The sequence below is a fragment of the Triplophysa rosa genome, linkage group LG4 (assembly GCF_024868665.1).
Source record: "Triplophysa rosa linkage group LG4, Trosa_1v2, whole genome shotgun sequence".
NCBI lineage: Eukaryota > Metazoa > Chordata > Actinopteri > Cypriniformes > Nemacheilidae > Triplophysa > Triplophysa rosa.
In genome coordinates, this window is record NC_079893.1 from 13,099,049 (window position 1) to 13,121,156 (window position 22,108).

At 39.6% G+C, this 22,108-nt stretch overlaps 1 protein-coding gene across 1 annotated transcript in view; it reads right to left on the minus strand.

Annotated features, from left to right (window-relative positions):
• Positions 1-22,052, minus strand: part of fbxw7 (F-box and WD repeat domain containing 7) — a 167,003-nt gene extending 144,951 nt beyond the window's left edge. The window contains exon 1 of the mRNA XM_057331100.1: positions 21,673-22,052. The gene's annotated coding sequence lies outside the window, so the exon portion shown is untranslated. The remainder of the gene's footprint in view (positions 1-21,672) is intronic.
• Between the last annotated feature and the right edge of the window lie 56 nt (positions 22,053-22,108).

Sequence of the window (22,108 nt, forward strand, 5' to 3'; positions counted from 1 at the left end):
GTTACTTAAAGGTGCAGTTAACTAGGACCACAATTTTAACCCGAGCGTTTGTTATATAAGAGGGAATCGTATTCAAGCGAACATCCTGTAAGTGTCAGACCTGAAAACGCCCTTGTTACTGAAATAACAACTGTTATTGACATGAGGCTCAGCGAACGGCAGGTCCTGGAATGCACCTATAGATAGGTTGAGCACCGCCTCCACAGAAGAATATCAACGCCTACTTCTCGAGCCCTGCCCATTGGTTCGCGCATGACAGTACTGAACACAAGCTGCACGGAACCAGATAGAGCAAGTGTAAGCATCATGTCGTTAAAGATCGCTAAATATTGTGCAGTGCCTGGTTGTGGAAGAACACAGTTGCTGCATAACCTTCCTTCGGAGTCCGACAGTAGGAATGCGTTGAATGGTTGAAGTTAATTTTTAAAGACGTTCCAGCTCACGTGGGGAAAACATTGAGCGTTTGTTCGCTTCATTTCAACAAGGATTCCTTGAACAAGTCACAGGTCGACGCTTGGTTTTGCGGAGAGACTAAAATAAAAAAACAGTGCTGTGCTGTCAATATTGGATCCGATAGGAATGGCGCAGCAATCTTATGCGAGTAAAACATATTTGTACTATGCGTCACTATTGCTTTGTTAGAGATCGCTTGATATGCCCTGATAGTATTACCTGGGGACCTCTAGTCATTTGTAATAATTGTAATCGGCATCTCTGTGATTTGGCGGGCTCATATATCATTTTTCAAGGTTTTATAGACAGTTTGCGAATAATGGAGGCTGTTTTGAAGTGTTTTGATATTATTTCTGGTGCTGGGTCATTTTGGTCGGGAGTCTACCGTTTGTTAATTTATCATGAAAACTATAACATTTGAGACCCGCGATCGCGGTGATCTTCTGTCCGGTTCGCGGGTCTTAAATGCTGACATGTACGGTCATATATCACTAAACACCATACAACTATAGGCTATACAAACTATACGCAAAGTATAGTTTCAAATCACATCTTGGAATTAAGTCCATAAATTTGAGTAAAATCACGTTACGTAACATTACGTGTCTAACCAAATTCACAGAAGGCTCCAACTAAGCCAACTACGCAAGCTGCCAATCTAAGCTATCCAATCATAGCAGTGGGCGTTTACTTCCAAGTCTTGTATGTGGCCCCGCCCTCTAAAACCGAGCGTTTCTCCAGCCTGCCTCAAAACCAGGGTAGAAAATAGCCTATTACATATTGATTTTGATGTTTTTGAATGTAAAAACCACGCGGACATCATAAGTAGACATCACACAATAGTATAAAACAATAAAAACGGCCAGTTCACTGCACCTTTAATAACAGCTACGATACACCTTGACACCTACGACCCTCATTCACACACATTCATTAAGCTAACGGAACACAAGCATGTTTAATTTGAGGCGACTTGCAATACACCACTTATCACTTTTAGTCTCTACACAGCAATTCCATTTTGCCTGATGAATGGCAAAGGTTGAACATTTAAGAATGCAAAATATTAGACTTGAAAAGGTTTTTCAAGGATTTAAATTTACAGACCAGATGGAACAGTCAAAGACTCGGCGGTCAGCGCGGACAGCAATTCACAAAAACGTAAAGTTACCGTTGTGGTTAAATCCATCAACAGCTAGTCATCCGTTACCCAAAAGCTCTAAGCAGAAAAGAAGGGGGTACTGCTATATTACATTTCCACCAGTGTGGGGGAGAGCAATTTTAGTGCTGAAATTCAAGACAGGTCGTCTTCAAGTTCAAAGCATCTTAACAGTGATCGAGGCAATAAGACAGCAGTAAAGGGGAGTGGTTAAAAAATCTGCTATGACCCTAGATCGGTTTAATGAACAGTAAAAGGAATAGTTCACCCTGAGTGAGGGACTGAGACTTTGTCTCAGATCTGTTCCCTCAACCAAACGTACTGTAAGGGTGCAGACGACTTGTAATATACCGCATACGAGTCATATTAACCACTTTCAACAATACTTCAATGCTGCTTTAAACTGCATTAAAAACGAATCCGTACATTCATGTATCTTTTGGTTCCAAGGAAGAAAACTAGGTATATGGGTTTGAAGTGACATGACGGTAAGATTTTTTCATATTCTGCTGGGGCAAAGGAAGGTATAAATAGATTAAAATAGAACATTACATTTGTGTCAATAGGCCTTTAATGTAAACGAGATGTAGCAGAGAAGAATGTGCAAAACCAAATGATTATCATAGTCAACCAGTGTGAGGGCAGGTTTGAACGACTAGTCGGTATTAAAAAAGCCATAAATACAAATTGCATTAGTTCGATTTTTTGACATTAGACATTTTTATTGTGGCAGCTGTGTGACAATTTGGGAGTTTGTGACAAAATAAACACAAATGTGCCTTAAGTACTTTTTGAACAGCCAACTGATGTCACAGGTTCCCCAGTTTGAGTCATGCAAGGTTTCAGGGCTGGGCTTGTTTAACCTCTCCTATCACCACTTTACAGTTTCAAGGAAAACAGCCATGGAAAATAACCAAATAGATGTAAACAGCAGCACAGAATCCCACTCACTAGGTTTTGGAACGGAGCTGATGTCTTCTGTATCACGCTCTCACTGTGTCTGCCTTGCCTATACAAGATGCCTTGACAGGATATGAGTATCTTAAGTCAGACAGACTCCTCAGGACCTCTCGGTCTCTCTCCGCTGCTTTACAAGAGAACAGGGGTTTCTTTGAGAACTGTAAGGAAAGGTAGAACGGTCAGACGAGAAGCTTTTTGAGAACCCTCCCCAGATCACTGGACACACACTGGCGCTTATTGTCCGATGTGGTCTGGATCGGCAAAGGAGAACTGTGGGAATAGACACTGCAAACCTCACTGTCTGCGGTCTGCCCAGACACTAACCTGATGTCTGATGTACAAACTTATGCTCACATTCACACAGCATATCTCATGATGTGAGAGCTTCTTTCAATGTGCAGATGGTGACTGCACTCACTAAAAGCACAAGAGAAGTGCTGTGAACAGCAACCAGATTTGGGGCTGAGTGACGGCCTACACTCACAGGCAATGACAGTACATGCACTAGCTGCATCTGACAATGAGGTCAGAATGTAGCAGTATTTTATTGATCCACAGCCTGTGAGGACCACTTTGTACAGACATGGTAAGATGTGGAAAAAAGTGTTGCACTCTGCAATGACAAAACATATAATGTTAGCAAAACAGAAATGGTTGGGGTGCACTTTGACATGAAGAGATGCTTAAGTCATTCATGGCAGAAGCTCTCAACAGGTTATGCGCAAGAGTTTTAGGAATTAAGCTAAACCAAACAGTTACAAAACTGTTACGCAAAACGTAACAATTTATAAATTGTAGGGCTGTTCAATGATTAACCACCACATCCAGAATAAAGGTATGTGTACATCTATGCGTTTATAAATACTAGGGCTGTCAACGTTAACGCGTTAACGCATGCGATTAATTTTTTCAAATTAACGCGTGAGAAAATATTTATCGCAATTAACGCAGCATCCGTTTGTTTTGACATCCTTTGTCTAGCGTTACATTATGTAATCACGCTCTTATTCGTGTACAGGCTTTTAAACCACTTAAGCGCGATTTGAAACAGTTGCTTTGACGCGTTCAATGAAGATAGACAGCTTCTAAACTGTGGGACGCGGCAAAACGCAACGCGAGGTCCAGTCTGGTGTAAACAGTCACCTGCTAAAGGCTGCGTCGGTGAATCTCTGTCAGACAGCGCATCCGTGTTAAGTTCTCTTTCGTGCTTGAATGGATAAAACCACACAAGATTATGTCAGAAAGCCCGTTTTGTCTAGCATTTTCTTAAGCACAGACTGTAAAATAAAATCTTAAATGAATGCAAAGAGTTGTGAAAATGGGAGTGCGGTGACGGTCAGACCTGCGTACTGAGACAGCTCTTAAAGGGGCCACGTTCTTAAACGTGCTGCTGTGACTCCTGTCACTAATGTTAATCAAAGAACAAAATAAAAGAGGAAATAAATGTGATTTTATAGCTTTAATGAGAATTCTTCTGCATTTAATTTATAATTTAGCATTAAAGACTGTAAAGTGTCCTTCAATTTCCTACATGAGCTCTCAATTAAACTGTTGAATGGCTATAATTAATGTTAAAATAATCAATTTAATAGAGACATCAGTTACAATACTAATATCAAAATGTTAGCTTTCATAAAATGATGCTGTTAAAGAAATATGTTGTTTCTACATCAATTTGAAGATTAAATGTGAAATTATTAAAATGTAAAAGTATATTTTAAAATATAATTGTTGTGTGCGATTAATCGTGATTAATCACAGAAAAAATGTGTGATTAATCAGATTAATTTTTTTTATCGATTGACAGCACTAATAAATACAAAATAAATATGCACTGTACACGGACATATATTATGTAAACACAACATTTCATTCTGGATGTTTGCGATTAATCACTGAACAGCCCTAAAAATTGGTATACTTTCATTTTCTAAGGGTGTGTTCACACATGTTTGGTTTGATTAAAACAAACTCTGGTGCGATTGCTCTGTAAGTGCGGTTTACTTGTGCAACCGTGAATGCTGCCACCGGAACCCTGGTGTGCACCTTTCCAACGAACTCTGCGGTTTGATTAAAATATGAATGCAACACAGACCAAAGGCATCTAACCGAACCAAAAACAGGAAGTGATAAGATACGACCCGAAAACCAGGTGATTTGGTAATATAAAAGGAGTGATTATTGGATCTGTGCTTGCGCGTTTAACGGAGGAATTCCAGGCGCCGTTGACTGCTTTAAACACTTCATGAGGTCTTCGCGAGTTAACGGCTTGCAAATGATACCATCATATGCGCAGGCAAACACTGAGCATGTATAACCCAGACCACAGCGAGGTATGTGGATAGAAATAGCTCATTCTAAGGTAATAAAAACATAACATTTCATTATGTAAGCACTTTATACACCTCTAGTGTATAAACATAGTTATGAATATTACATTACATTTTTGTCAATAGATTAAAAAAAACAATGAACCTTTAAAATCTCATTGGTCGATAAAAAATTAATATTTTGCGATGTGACAAAACACATGACTGTGAAAACAAAGTTATCAACATGCTGTGATATTTCAGCATGCTGATCTGTTTGTTTACATAGAGGAAAAAAATATATAAACCAAATTCAAGTTTAGGAAAAACAAACACGTTGATCACTAAATAAGGTAAAAAATATTAGCCGTTTTCTTCTCACAAACACATTTTTTCAGAAGACATTTATTAAGCCACTGTCGTTCAAATTCTTTATTTCGATGGATGTGCTTTTTCAAGCTTTATGCGATCATAATATGATGCTATTTCTTGTTATCAAGTCTTTTTTCATTTGAACACATCTGGGGTGGCAAGGTATTTGCGTAATACTGCATACGTCACTGAATTCACAAAACCTGTTGGCCTGACATTATTAAGCCCGCTTTCCACCAGATAACAAAGGATGTATTTAATGTATAAAAAAAAACACACAAAGCACCTCTCTTTTGAAGTGTACAAGTTAGTATTTTTACGATACTGAATTGACTATGGAAAAATATATGTTGTTGTCTGTAAGCCTTATCAGGACAGACCTTTGAGCTATTTTTTAGTCATGACCCATCAGCTGAGAGCCATCGATTTACTGAATTACACAGACAATGTTCTTACCACACAACAGACATCCTGAGATATCACACCTGTCCCAAAGGAAAGGCTCTTTTAACAGAAAAGTGTACTTTTGTGAACAACCAGACATCTTTGAGGCACTTTCTGCCTGTCAATCATATATAATCATAATGACTTCCAATTACGCTGACGACAAGATTAAATGATAGAGATAATCTCATAAACAACCACTTCCAGCAACAGCTTCCAGCCTGTATCTTAATGCATCTGTAGTCAACTAAACATCTGTACTGTATACTTTGAAGAAATCAAATATGAGACAACCCTGAAATTGAGTGCTAAATTGAATTGGAAGCTTAGAGTGGTAGACTCAAAAATAAAACAACATTCAAATACATTTCAACTCAAATTTATCTTAAACTAAAATCGTCCTAAAACGCCTCTGACCAAGCGATGTGATCAAACCAATGATGCAGGTACACTTCTGTCTGAGAGGAAAATCATTTCATTATACAGGAGAAACACACTGAAGGCACAGAGGAATAACAGATTCCCACAGGAAATCAAGTCCGCACCAAGTGTTGGGGACCCGGTTTCCATGGTAACACCATTGCATGTACAGGTGTCAGATGTTTCTTATCCAGTCAGAAACAAGAGAGGGACAGAATATCCTGAAGGGTGGTTATTCAGCATCTCTTCCAATATTTTTTCAGTAAAACCAGGACAGAGTTATTGACTAGCATCTCCCAATTCACCTCGATGGTAATTGGACCTAATTAAAGTAACCAACTTGCAGAAAGCAGTAGACGTTTCAACATCATGCATTTAAGCACATTTAAAACAAACATGTTTAAATCACATTTGCTTTAAGAGGCGAAAACAGCATGACCTTTATGCTGTGAAAAAGACAGTGCTTTAAGGTTCTGCATTTACATGTACATTTATGCCCTTGGCAGATGCTTTTATCTAAAGCGATTTACATTGCATTATACTGTACATTGTATCTGAGTGTGTGCAATCCCCCAGGATCGAACCCATGACCTTGGCGTTGCTAGCACCATGCTCTAACCACTGAGCTACAGGAAAGCACAAGTCTTGTAGCAGCCCACAAAGCTCCTATCACCACAAAGGCACCCCTCACAATGACCATCTAAAGGATGAGACACTGACAGAGCTCCTGAGAAAAAAAGATCAGCAAAACATAATGGCTTCAGGGATGAAAAGGCATGTGGGGGACATTTAACCATTAGCAAGCCAAAGGAGCTCGTCACATTCACTTTTAAAGAATACTACAAGTAGTTTAATGTACTCTCCCCTTAAAAGGGCTCCCTATCAAGTAGGACAGTTGTAGTAAGCAGGCACCTGTAAAATACAATGATGTAGCAATATCTGGATAACAAAAAAATTGGTCTGAAACAAGCAAGGCCTAAATTTTCTTTTCAGATTTATTTTGGGCGTTTTTTATTTCAAAGTGCATTGGGAGAGAAGACAGGAAGTGATGTGAGAGGGAGAAAGAACCACAAGTTGGGATTCAAACTCGGGGTCGCCCCGAAGTACAGCTGCACCTCGGAGCACTTGCCTAATAAGGGGGTGTGTTCTGGGGCTCCAAGTATATCAAAGCCTTTAGTCAACATTAAAAAGAACCTTGACAATATCAAATTGTCAACAAATATTTATCTCACAGAATAGTGATGAACTTGACCTCTAATGACCTAATGTAACAGAGCCGACCTAGGTACTGCAATAATGCATTTGAAACATGGATTGCTACAGTGCAAAACTGTGATGCAGTCCAAATGCAAACCAATAGAATAGCACTTATAATATGAGCGCAAAAGCCGAACTAAGTATGTAATACATGCAAGACAAAACAGGCCTTTTATGGGAACATAACATGCACGTTGAAACATTTTAAGAGGAATCATCTTGGCAGGTGAAGAGATGAAAGCACGAGGAGAGTGTGCAGAGATAGCTAATGTTAAATATTTAGTAGCAAATCGTCGCTGTGCTTCTTAAACCTTGTGTGTCCAAATTTGATGTTTTGCAGGAAATGGATAAAACAGTCGTTTTTAAATTATTACATACTGTTGTCACAGTTGACAAACACTTTAATACTTTTATTGGTTAGATATTTGCAAAACCCAGTGATAAACAAAGGGGTAACTAATAATAATGATTTATGACAAAAAATACAACGTTTCAGAAGGACAGCAGCAAAAATACTAACAGAGACAAAAAGAATCTTGATCTAGATTGGGACTGTTTTAATGTAACACTATGAAGTAGCCTATTATAAGAGAGGAAGTGTTTTGAATAAAAAAGTTTATCCAAAAATAAAACATATCTTATTGCTTTATTTTGTTCCATATCATGACTTGCAAAAGATTTTAGGCAGAATGATGCAACAGTGCAACAGTTTAGTTTTTTCATACAGTTCATTTAATTAATAAAGCTATTAATAATAAAATAAGTAAATTTTCATACAGTTAATTACAGTTTTTCCATACAAATACAGTGAATGAGAATTTATCTTGGCATTAACTTCATACCACAATAAAGATAAAAATAAAATGTTGGGGTTTCAAGCTAAATATTAATAAAATATTGACTACATGCCTTAATATATTAAATTGGGAACTGCAAAACAAAATACTACAAATCTTCAATACATCAATTTGTTTTCTTACCCCTACTACCTAGACAACTTTTCATGAATGATGAGCTAATATTTGTTGTGCCAAACAAAATCAATCGTTCCTTTGAGACATAAACATGTAGGCAGTTAATAAGGTTAAGACAGTCTCAGTGTATACAGGAGTGAAAGACGGCAAAACAGTCTGGCTTATAGCAACAGAAACAGCTGCTATCCAGAGAGGACAACAGAGGATTGGCAGGTCCGCAAACAAACAAACGAACATCAACGCACAGACACGGCTCTCTCTCTCACTGGAGAAATGAGGAAAAATGTTGGCTAACGCCGCACAAACTCGACCTAGGATGCAGTGCCAGCCAACCACCTAACACACACAAACACACGCACGCTCATCTATCCTGAGGCTTCAGGAAGACAAAAGAGGGAGTGGATACGCCCGAGGCCAATGGAAAGACTCTGGAAAAGCTTAACGGAGCAGCAGGGTTTATTCTCTGCTGTTATCTCGGGCTCTGCAGAGAGACAGCCTTTGATGTGCTGAGCCACAGACTACAGGCAAGAGGAAACGGGCTGGTGTGTTAAGTAAACGTAGGCAGACACCGAGCAACGCACACACACGTACAGGAACACAAAGATGCCAGCTGTACATATCCCAAGGCCAACTCTCCAGCTAGACAAACATTATTTCAGTTCATGGCTAAAAAACTACTGCCACAAATAAATTATGAAGCGAGTCTGCGTACTGTATAGCTGTTTGAAGAAGAGAATTACGCACATAGTAGTACATACACATTTCAATAACTAAGACTCTTCTGCAACACTGTTGTGGACTAAGCAAACAAATGGCAATTGTTGTCAACAACTAAAAGGATGGCAAAGCATGCCCACGTATGGTTTTTAGGAAAGAGTGACAATGTTTGCAAGGTAGACTCCACAAAGTAAAAGAGAGAGTGAGGTTGTATCATCCAGTAGCTCTTGGGTCACTGTAGCTCTCTGTCTCTGTAGGATTATCTCAACTAATAGTCCTTATGTCGGTCTGATTGAGCCACCAGATGCCATAACCCCGTATAAGGCCAGCCAGCTCTCACACAACATCTCAGACATATGGACCTCACACATGGACGGTGATTTAAAGGGGCTGTATTATATACTTCCTCAACAGTTCATTCTTTGAAGCTTTTGAATTCTTTTGAAGCCCCAATTCGCTAAACCTTTGAATATCATAAACTGAATGAACTGTTATGAACTCAAACCCAAAACGTTCTGTCAAATCTCTAAATGAATACTTCCAAAAAAGTCTGAAAACACTTTGGCCTGCAGCAACTACGGACAACACACCCCAACTGCAAATCAGAGCCCGGATGGACACATGATGAGATGAGTGACAGCTTTTTGATAAATGAATGAAAAGCAGGGCCCGGAAAAATTCAGCCCGGTTTGAAACTCCACGCATGTGCCACAAAAATGCACACAATTCTAGCTCCATGCAGACTCTGGTGACCTTCAACGCAGGTAGTGTAGTGGTAGATGGAAAAACGAAAGTATTCTTTCAGCTTTAAGGTCTAGTGTATGAAATATAGCAGCATCTTGCAGTCGGGTTTCGAATTGAAACCAATGGCTCACTCCACCCCTCCCTTTCAAAGCACAATGGTGGCTGACATGGCCGACTAAGATGTTGTCACGTTTTCGCTTCTTTGCGTAGGAGATAACGTATTTACGAAATGAGCTCTGTAGAGCAGTTTGTCCATTTAGGGCTACAGTAGAAACAACATGTCGAAATCCATGCGCTGTATGTAAACAAAAATAGCTCATTCTAAGGTAATAAAAACATAACGCTTCATCATGTAAGGTCTTTATAAACCTCTGAAGACATAGTTATGTATATTATATTGCATTTCTGTCAATAGATCCTCCAAAAAAAATTACAAACTAGACCTTTAACGGTGGCCAACTTGTGGCCCCAAGAAACAAGTATTATTGCACACAGCCAGTTCCAAAACTTAACCTGAATTCTGGTGCACACTGCACAGTAAATAATTCAGTATCAACAGGCTGGAAGACGACATGAGTGTGGGCCAGAAAAAAGCTGATGTTTAGTTTCAATGTCTGAAAGAGAGAAGGCACATGGGGAGAGATGCACCTCTAGGGGAACACATTTTTAGAAATTCTGCTTTTCATAAAATCTGTTTTTATTCAGAGAAATCTGGAATCAAAAAGATGAGGGTTCTCCAAAGCAGTGAAAGGTTGTTTCACATGAGCTCTGAGAACTGTGCTAAAGGCAAGAGGCTCCTTCAAGAACTCTACATTATGCAAGCTCTGGCACATGGCGAGTTATTACTTAAAAAAGCACAACAAGAGGTTTTTACTCCGAGAAAAGGTTTCAAGCAAACTTCTTAGAATGACATACAAAAAATTCAGACCTGAGATTCAGTTAGAAAGCCAAAAGAGCTTACTAAGCAAGTGCTGCAGATGGTTTGCTTGATTAAATCCGAATCATCCTGCGGTGCCAGTGGAGGATGCTGGGAGGCCACTGACCACAATCTCAGATCCATTCATGAAGCCAGGTGTTACCATGGAAACAGCCCTTCACTGGGGGCCTCCTTCTTCTGAAAGGATTGTCCTGCATCACAGCAGTCAGTGTGTGTGTGTGTGTGTGTGNGGGCCCGGAAAAATTCAGCCCGGTTTGAAACTCCACGCATGTGCCACAAAAATGCACACAATTCTAGCTCCATGCAGACTCTGGTGACCTTCAACGCAGGTAGTGTAGTGGTAGATGGAAAAACGAAAGTATTCTTTCAGCTTTAAGGTCTAGTGTATGAAATATAGCAGCATCTTGCAGTCGGGTTTCGAATTGAAACCAATGGCTCACTCCACCCCTCCCTTTCAAAGCACAATGGTGGCTGACATGGCCGACTAAGATGTTGTCACGTTTTCGCTTCTTTGCGTAGGAGATAACGTATTTACGAAATGAGCTCTGTAGAGCAGTTTGTCCATTTAGGGCTACAGTAGAAACAACATGTCGAAATCCATGCGCTGTATGTAAACAAAAATAGCTCATTCTAAGGTAATAAAAACATAACGCTTCATCATGTAAGGTCTTTATAAACCTCTGAAGACATAGTTATGTATATTATATTGCATTTCTGTCAATAGATCCTCCAAAAAAAATTACAAACTAGACCTTTAACGGTGGCCAACTTGTGGCCCCAAGAAACAAGTATTATTGCACACAGCCAGTTCCAAAACTTAACCTGAATTCTGGTGCACACTGCACAGTAAATAATTCAGTATCAACAGGCTGGAAGACGACATGAGTGTGGGCCAGAAAAAAGCTGATGTTTAGTTTCAATGTCTGAAAGAGAGAAGGCACATGGGGAGAGATGCACCTCTAGGGGAACACATTTTTAGAAATTCTGCTTTTCATAAAATCTGTTTTTATTCAGAGAAATCTGGAATCAAAAAGATGAGGGTTCTCCAAAGCAGTGAAAGGTTGTTTCACATGAGCTCTGAGAACTGTGCTAAAGGCAAGAGGCTCCTTCAAGAACTCTACATTATGCAAGCTCTGGCACATGGCGAGTTATTACTTAAAAAAGCACAACAAGAGGTTTTTACTCCGAGAAAAGGTTTCAAGCAAACTTCTTAGAATGACATACAAAAAATTCAGACCTGAGATTCAGTTAGAAAGCCAAAAGAGCTTACTAAGCAAGTGCTGCAGATGGTTTGCTTGATTAAATCCGAATCATCCTGCGGTGCCAGTGGAGGATGCTGGGAGGCCACTGACCACAATCTCAGATCCATTCATGAAGCCAGGTGTTACCATGGAAACAGCCCTTCACTGGGGGCCTCCTTCTTCTGAAAGGATTGTCCTGCATCACAGCAGTCAGTGTGTGTGTGTGTGTGTGTGTTCTGTATGTGCAAGAGATGAGGGGGGCTTGCTCAGAGAACCAAAAGACAGCAGTGTTGGCATAACAGAGCTGAAACAGCTCTCTCTAAGGGCCCTTCCCCAATGACAGGTCCTACACTGCATTTGTCTTTCACACTCACTACCAAATGACTACAGTTGACCGACTTCACACAGGAAAACATCAAACTTACGTTTTGTGAGCCCATGCACTCGTTCAAATCTCAAACACAATTTCTGTTTACAAGTGCACTCTGGTTCCTTGCTACCTTGCACTTTATAAAAAGCACTATCTGCAACGTTTTGAACATTTTACAGAACTTTGCCTCCAGCTTTAAAACCTATTTTGAACACACTATCTTATGCAAAACAAACGAAAGTGTAAAACTGATAACTACATTTGTTGACCATAATCTGTGTGAACTATTGTGAAAGCGCTCAGTCTCATGGAGCACAGTGCCAAGTGAAGCGCTAGTTTTTCCTGTGCTGATGTTTCTGGGGGACTTGGTGGGGGGCAGGGCAGCTGTTGGGTCCAAGGGTGAGACCACAAAGACAGTGGGGGGATACAAAGAGCCCAAGACAAAACAGAGGGCAAGCCTTTCACAACCTCTCGCAGGGTCTATTGAGAGCTAAAGCAAAAGACCCTGGTGAATGTAATCCTTTTATATAATTTTGTGTTATATAAAGAGTGTGAGTGTTTACAGCAACATGTGGTGAGCAAACAAGATTGCTGAAACACTTTATATACATTTTAGAGTGTTTACACAATGAAAAACGGCAAAGTTTCTCCTTTACGTTTTGGAAAAGTTTCATGTACACACGACAGAGTTATCAAAACGATCTGCGTTTACACAGATCTGAGGGATGTTCATTTCAGTTAAAGGGGTCATATGACACGGCTAAAATAAATATTATCATTTGTTTTAGATGTAATGCAATGTGTATATACGATTTAAGGTTCAAAAACGCTGTATTTTCCACATACCGTGCATCTTTGTATCTCCTCTTCGCGCCGCCTCTCTGAAACGTGCAGATTTTTTACAAAGCTCATCGCTCTGAAAAGCGAGGTGTGCTATGATTGGCCAGTTAACCAGTGCGTAGTGATTGTATGGAATACTGCAAGCATTTGACGGAAATGTAACGCCTCTTACCATATTTGAAACATCAGGTTCCAAAGCAATTGTGCTGACAGGTACGCCCACCTTACTTACGTATACATTTGGGCGGTCTTAGTCAAATCATACCACGAACTGACGTAAATTTGTGGTGGTGTGGTTACACGAGGCGTTTCAGCCAGGTCAGGGTGAGCATTAGCTTTCAGATAGAATGCATCTTTTGTTCCGACTCTTTAATTGGTGCAATTTTACGTGTCTAAGGACGTTTTCACACATAAGTCTTTGTTTCGGAACCTGGTGCGTTTTCCCTCTTGGTTCGGTTCGTTTAGGCATATGTGAACACGGCAATCGCGTTAGGATCCGCCCCAAAACAATCGCTCCGAGACCGCCTGAACAAGGTGGTCTTGGCCTGATTGCAAACGAACTCTGGAGCGGTTCGCTAGACGTGTGAAAGCCATCCGACCCAACCGACCAACGAACCAGACTGTATCATAATGTATGATGGGTAATTACGTAAAGTTGCGTGACGCAAAAAGGATTGTTTTGCTAATAAATCCCTGTAACAATGTTCAAAGTAAGGAAGGAGGCAGGAACCGGCAAACGTTAAACTAAACTTAATAAAATAAACAAATAACAAAACGAAAGTAAACACAAACATAATAAAACATAACATAAAATCCAGGCCTGGTTCTCTCTCGTCCTTCACTGCTGTCGCTCCTCCTTTTATGCTTCCCAAGCTCCGCTGTGAGAGATGCGAAACCGGTGCAACGCGCAGCTGCCTCGCGGCTTTCCCTCACAACGCTCGTCCTGCTCTGCTTGTCGCACTCCCAAAATGAACCATGGGCTCACTTGGAGCAGGGAAGAAGTGAAGTGTTTGATTGAAATTTGGTCAGAAGAAACACATTGCCGAACAGCTCTCCACAACTCACAAAAACACCGAAATGTAAAGTGTTTAGCAAACGCTTAAAACAAATGGGATTTAATCGGTCGGTTGAACAGTGCCGCGCGAAGGCAAAGAAACTCCGTAACAGCAGTAACCAAACAAGCCAAAAAATGCTGCATAGCAGCTGTCTGACCATCCTGACAGATGACATCTTTGAGCGGAATCCCGGAAAATAAACAGATGCACTCTGACCAATCGAAGGAGAGTTTACTCGCACGTGACTTTTATTAACAAGTTTGGTCCGTTTGTAAATATTCACTTGTGAATGCGAACCGAACTAAAATAAATTGCAACATTGTAGCGATTTAACCCCCCGTTTCGGAACGAAGCAATCGATCCACATGTGTGAAAACACCCTAATACATGCCTGGGTAACTTATAACACACCAAAGACAGAAAAACACGTATTCGCGCCATATGACCCCTTTAATTTCCCTAACCGAGAACCGTCGCACGTTAATCGAACATTAACCGTTAACTGATAAATTTTTTATATAAAATTGGCATCTCATTTCGAAGGCTGTGTCCTCCAGAGGTCACATTTGTCGGTGACATACACCTTCGAATACAACGTCTGGAGGACGCAGACTTAGAGATGAGACACAGCTACAGTTGACCAGTGTCTGTGAGCCATTAAAAAAAAAAAAAAATCTCATTTATTTTAACGTGCAAACAGCAGCATACAGAATAGATCAACAACAGCACCTGGATTCACATATTATCGAAATTTCACCGAACCGCCAGCATTTTGGACTATGGCGAAAAACTAAAATAATATAAATAAAAAGCATAAAATAAACAGGCAAAAAAAATCACTTAAATAATTAACAACTTATGACAAAACATAAAAATTATGACAAACATTATGACAGAAAAAGTTTTTTTCTGTCAGAAAGTTTCTTCGTCAAATGAAAATAGCAGGCCTACCTCAATCCAAGGCTTGGCTAGTTTTTATTGAATAAAGTATGTTTACGTGTTGTGGGGACAGTCTGGAGCCTGTTGATAGGTAGACCCACGGCAGAGAACACCCTTTCAGATGGCACGGATGTCCAAGGAATGTCGAGATGTAGATGCCTCGGGAAGCACGTTTCATTTGCTTTCCAACAGCCAGGATTAATATCCAAAGAGGGCACTTGGCCACATAATTGTGTTTTAGCTAAACAGTTTTGAGTCCGATCTGCCATACCCGCGCAAAATACAAACATTATTTATTACTTATTCATTAGTCATATTGAGTAGGTTATTTTTACAAGTCAGGGAAACCACAGGTCGCACCCTTTTCTCCTTTCCAAAGCGCAAGGGATTATGCCGATGCTAAGCATCCATGAGATGTAATTTATGTAGTTTATGTAAAGGATAAATTGATTTCTAGCACCGAAAATTCTCACATTACACTTGTCCAGTTTCCAAGTGGTTTGCGTGATGAGATTTTAATCTGTCTCGAAAACGTTTGGGAGGGCATTTACACCTGGTCGCACGTGTCTGCAAGCTCCGTGAGTTAACACATGTATAGCATATTTTTCTTTCACCATACAGCAAACTAAAAAACATGTTAAAAATTAATAATTCAACTTAAATTATTATTATAATCATTTTATTATAAATTGTTATTATTTCATAAAAAAATAAACATACCTTTTAAACCGTTTAACTGACAGTATTAATCCGTTAAACGGTCAATATAAGCATCCCTATGGGAAAACGAATATGGTGTTTGTTTGCATTTTGTGTACATAAATAGTTTGTCTCTGCTGGTTGTAGAGGTGCAGTAAATCTACCTTTTGTATTGCAGTATAAAGAGAGCACGGAGGCCGCCATTATTCATTTAGGAATACTCCTGCATGCCTACAGACTGAACACGTAATACGCAATACAATGCGTATTGACATCATCGTTTTTGGAAAATGGCACCTCAGAGATTACACGTCGTTTTCAAAAACTTGCACTTTGAGACCCGTTTTCAAAAGTTTTCAAAAGCTTTCAGTCCCCCAAAACACCATTGTCGTGTAATTGAACAGCCAAAACGCATTCGTGTAAACTGCCTCTTAGATACAACACTGTGCACACATTGACAAATTTTAAGCAGTTCTGGGGTGAGAATCTAAAAAACATCTGGGTCACCGATTATCATCTATAGTCCATTTTAAACAGGTTTGAAATCTGTTTCTGTTAAGGACTGAGATTAGTTGGAGCATCTTAAGTGTGCACACTAAAAAGACTGTCAGCATACAGCACAAGGCACCCTTGCTGCAGACTGAACAAATGGGGTATTTGGCTTTAGAATTTGCTTGATAATCAACAGGACATACAAGGACAGCTTTCCAGACCACATGGTAAGCAAAAAGATACGAGAAGCAGCCGGTAGGCTAGCAGAGATCTTCAAAAGCTGGCAATGAGTGATATCACTGCACCGTAAGATGGATGTGCTGGTCCATGTAATGTTCTCTCAGCTGCCTATGATCTCTTAAGCCCGTCACGCAAACCAAAGCCAAAGTCTGCATAGTAGAGTCCTGAATTATTGACACCGCTCTTGCTTGCCGTGTCCAGGAGCTCTGCATGTACAATCTCTGTGGACCAGAGCAAAGCTATTACCATGTCACTGCAAGAAATGAGGCCAGATACAAGTACGAACTGAAGAAAGTTACTGTACTTCTGAAGAACCCATCCTGAAAAAAACAGAATAAAACAAGATGTGCAGAAGATTACTAAACATTCATACAGATTTCTCAATCTGGAAGTTTAGATTTGTGCACAGCTCTTTACTTAATCATAAATTCGACCGTGACATCAAATCCATCTAGTGATTTCTAGTCGCATGTTCTAGAGCTTGCTGTGACACACCAGCACATACAGGAAAGAAGAAAGAATAACTGAACAGTGAAAGTAAAGAATAACACCCTCCACCCTTTCATCTTCAGAGCAGCGTTTGAAAAACAGCTTCAAACAGGAGGTGAAAATTTGTGCCAATGCTCAGGGGGCTTTTGGTAAACCATGTAAAGCCAGATGAGCAACAATAGTTGCGAAAACCGGGCCCTGTATGCTTACGTCTTAGCATTGCAAGATAATGTACAGCTTTATTAAACCTGAAAATGACCACCGGAGTCTGGAAAGACCCAGCAGTCACATTGGGAAAAAAATAGGTGAAAGAGTGCGTGACCAAGCAAATAAACAATCTATAATACATCAGGGGCCTGTTTCAATAAGGAGGTTCAACCAATACAGAGTTAAAATGTGAACTCAGAGTTGATTTACACCGAGATGAGAAACTTTGAGTTTTGGGTTTCAGAACAACCGATCCGAGTTAGTTCTATCAACTCTGGGTAGGCTTACCTTGAGTTAAGCGCGTGCACCATGTCTATGAAAAGCCATGATCAATGGAGCTCCGATATTACAAATTACCATGGCAACGGCTCCAAAAAAGCAACATGGCTGCAGAAAGCGTTTGAGAGCAAGGCACAATTTCATCACAGCCAAGTATACAGCAGATTTACTAATGTGCTAAAAATGACCTAAGTTTAAATTGATAAATAGATAAATGTACCAAACAAATTAATTAATCAGTTAATGAATTAATGCAAAAGTGAAAACAGAAATCATAAAAAAACTCTTATGTTCTCACTCCCCATCAGTGCTCTAGTAGTAAGTGTGAGACGTCACTGTCTATAGGACACTTGTAGGGCATCAGACCCTTGAGTCAAAATAAGACTGATCGCTGGTTTTAATCCTGCTCGGAGCAAATTTGGGTAGGAGCGGCTGCATGTCTAAAATGATTGTTGATTACTTTTATCTGTTCATTTATGTCTGTATTTATTCATTTATTTATTCAGGCACTTTATTTATACACTTCAAGTCATTTCTCATCCTCCATAGAAAACTAACATTTCAGAGAAAACGTAAGAGAAAGAATATGCTCTGATGTAACACACGGCCAGGATGGCTGATGTTATTGTTGTAAGGATGGATGAGATATGTTTTGATGAATCTAATTCACTGTAAAGAAAAATGGTACAGTTTTAATAAAAATGCATGGGGATTGGAAATGACAAAATTCCACTTGGGTCCTGAATTGTTCTCCTGAAATCAAAGTATCCCTATGAATTATTGCAGCTACTTCATGTTCAGGGACCTCTATAAAAGCACATATAACATTTCAGTCACTGGTCTCTGTGTGATGAAAATGTGTTCAATGTATTACTGCATTAAATGAATGATTGAATGAGGTACACCACTTGCGTTTTAAAAAGGGGGGGAGATCGAAAGAAACCCTGGGTTAACCAAAAAAAAACTGCTCCCGACCAGGTTAGGTTCACAGAGTAAGTTATGTTACCTCTCTTTTAGAAACGGGCTTGATTTACCCCGCTTTCTCGGGTTTGACATACCTTGCATTCTGAAACAGAAAACCCAGAGTTTCCCTCATTTCAGGGTTAATATACTCAGTTTTCACTAAACCTCCTTTCTGAAACGGGCCCCAGAAGTGGAACAGGAATGCTTAGTGTGTGATTCACAAAACACTGAGATTAAAACACATACAGCAAGAAATTTACAAGATTAATGAAATTGAGCTTTAAAATCTCCCCACACATCACAAAAGTGCTTGTAGAGAAGCCATCAGAAAAAATATTTTGCAGTGTTTTGCTTTTAAGCTAAACTTTGTTTTGGCTACAGTGATGGCTCCATTGCAGGAACACAAGACTCAGAGAGCATTCGTTTTCTGTTACACTATACTAACTAACATCAATATCGCCGTAAAAATACATTTTTTGAAGTCCTTCAGCCTTCAACAAAGAGGAGAACGCATGAGGTCCTTAAAATGCTTTACTCAAAATCGATATCAGAGTCACTGAGTGTCAAACTCTTCTCATGCATACATTAAAGAAAGGAAGAGTTTTAATTTTAGGTGTCAGTATTTGAGATTTATTGATTTCACAACTCTGCACAATGTCTGACTGAAACAGAGCAATCAAAACACATGAACATCCATGTAGTATTCATTCCGGAAAGAATTATCATCCTTTCCTGCTCCTGTCTGATTGCTGCGAGACCAAAGCAGCAATGCTCCATGGCAACTCACACCTCTGTTAAAGGAAAAGAGTCATGTGACCTGAGGTATTTTTTCTCAGCGTACCATGTGACCACATCGAGAAATCACAGGGCATTAAGTCTACAATCAGATTCGATCAGTGACATGAGCTCATTCGCTCAAAGAAGACACAAATTTGCATCCTTGATGCATCATTAAATAAATTGCTCCCAAATCAACCACATGCTTCATAATAATGATAAAGTCTGACCACCAAAAATCTCACCTGGACGACCTTTCTGTGCTCTCTCTCAAAACATGAAGGGCGTTTGGCGAGTATTAAAAATACACTCTTGCCACAGAAGAGCTTGAAATCATCCAAGCAGGATAAGTGAAGGGGTGCGATACAAAGAAACTCACACACAACAGCTAAACCCATTCAAGAAGGATGCTGAGTGCAGTCGGGTCACTCTGGCCAGCACTCTGATGTGGAAATGGATGTTGTAAAAAGGGTGTGAGAACTAAAGTGCTCACACTGTATCCTCTGTATTTCCTGCCTTCTTTCCTCTCCGTTCCCTCCAATTTTGTCAGACACTTTCCCCCAACTGCCCTTTTGATGTGTCCCTGAATGAGCCACACAAATTCAGAACAAAGTCACAGACCTTAACAGAGCATTATTGTACTACTCTGGACTGTCTGTCTATGTCATTTGTTATCAAATCCTGATGTTACAACTTAAAATGCAATAGCTTATACAACCAGAATTGATCAGATAGTAACAATTTTAAAAACCTACTTCATTCAAGTAAGTTTTTTGACAACAGATATTACATAAACACGTTGGGCAATAGATGGCATTGCAAACCTTTTAAACAACAAGTTACATAATGTTACACTTGAGTCTCAAGCTTTCAAAAACACAAGTTCACCGGATCAAACTTTATTAGGAGTCGCTCTTATACAGTTATACATTAAAACTAAATTGTGCTAATATTAAGATTAAAGATCTTTAAAAAATCGTGAAGGATATTTATGATTGGAGTAGCCTTGTCTTTATTTGCCCATCCCTTCGTGTTACAGATATTGTAACTGTGCCTTTTGTATTATCATAAATGTGGATGTTGTGCTCGGTATAACAAGAAGCGAACTTTACAAAGAGTTGGAGAGAAGAAACTCTTTGGACAAACTTGCAATAGCTGTAGTCGGTGCTAACATGTGCTTGTCTGGAGCCACGCACGCGCTGGGCATAAATCTGCACATATTAATAATTTCACAAGCACAGCGCGCCAGACGTAACAGTGTTTACATACAAAAGCCAAATAAAATATAAAATCTCCCCACACACACTGGGAGGCACTTGATATGAATTTAAAGCCCCTCTGGAGGGGGCGATTGTATAGGGTGAACGTCAATTGTTGGCAAGCTAAGCTAACATGCTAAAGATAATTTAGCATAAGATGCTATTGACAACACAGGTAAAAGGGCACTCTATTAAAATAAACTGTATAACCATATTACACTAAAAAAGAAAATGAGTAAAACGATTAATAGGAGCTTATATTTCGATCGTGAAGCTGCGGGCATGCTAAAGGTGTTACCTTGCTAAGCTAAAGTCCAGTCACTAGCCGGCTAAAGAACGGGAAAACAACCAGAAACAAATCAAACTATACATGATACATTATTTAATGATGAATAATATGTGAAACGCAAACAGAGCTTGGACATATGTGAACGCTAAAACATACATCCTGATAAAATATTTAGTGTATTTAAAGGGCAACTGTAGTTTTAATCTGCTGTTGTTAATTTAACGTTACATCGTAATCTATCATAAAATGAACACCAATAAAATGCTAAGTGTATACTTTAATAATGTGAATTTATTATGAAACATTAACGAAAACAACAACACTGCAACTGGATAACACAGAAAGAAAACACCTGCTCATGCTTGTAGTCATGCTTGCAGCCACTAAGTTAAACTCCTTCATTCTGGATTTTGTGCTTTTAGAACTTGACATGTGGTTAATATAGTTTACCTATAACGTTAAGTGTTTCGAATTAGTGTATGAGATTTATCGTATCAATTAAACGTTGCAGTTTAAAATGTCTTGCAACCCCTACACACCAGGTAGATACACTGAAGACACCCATAAGCAGAAGAAAATACACCGGGTTGCCAACTACAAGCAGTAGTACATAAACACAATTATAAAATACCGGAGAAAAATCCATGCAGTCAGCTTCATAGGTTAAATACCCTGTACATTGAAGCTGATCACATAGACCTTTCCTCCACTGCCATTCTCGCAAGTTTGCCTTTTGGCGAAACACGCTAATAACTGGGCGTTCTATTAAAGGAATAAATGCATTTACCCTGGAAACTGTTGGGAAGACAATGGAAAATAAAGCTCCAATTTAAATATGCACAGGAACTGTTGCTTTCTCCAGATATCTTATCCAAAGCCCAGGCTACACCGGTGTCTCCTCTACTCCGGTGTGACCGAAAGATGAAAGGGTCCTCCAAAAACGAGTCGAAGTTTCACAGGCACCGATCAAACATTTTATCCGATCAAAGTGTATACGATACACGCAGATCTTTAATCCATGCGCCAGGGGTGGCTGTAATTATTCACGGATATTTTGCAAAAACAAAACCCCTAGGTTAAATATCACGGATCTGAAGAAAGCTATGGTTACTACAACGCTTCTCCGTTAAAGCGCGATTGCCTTTATCCAACCGATTCCTGTACGTCTCCCCGTCCACGGATGATGACGTACGGAGTCGTCTAGGAACGTCACCAGCTCCCAG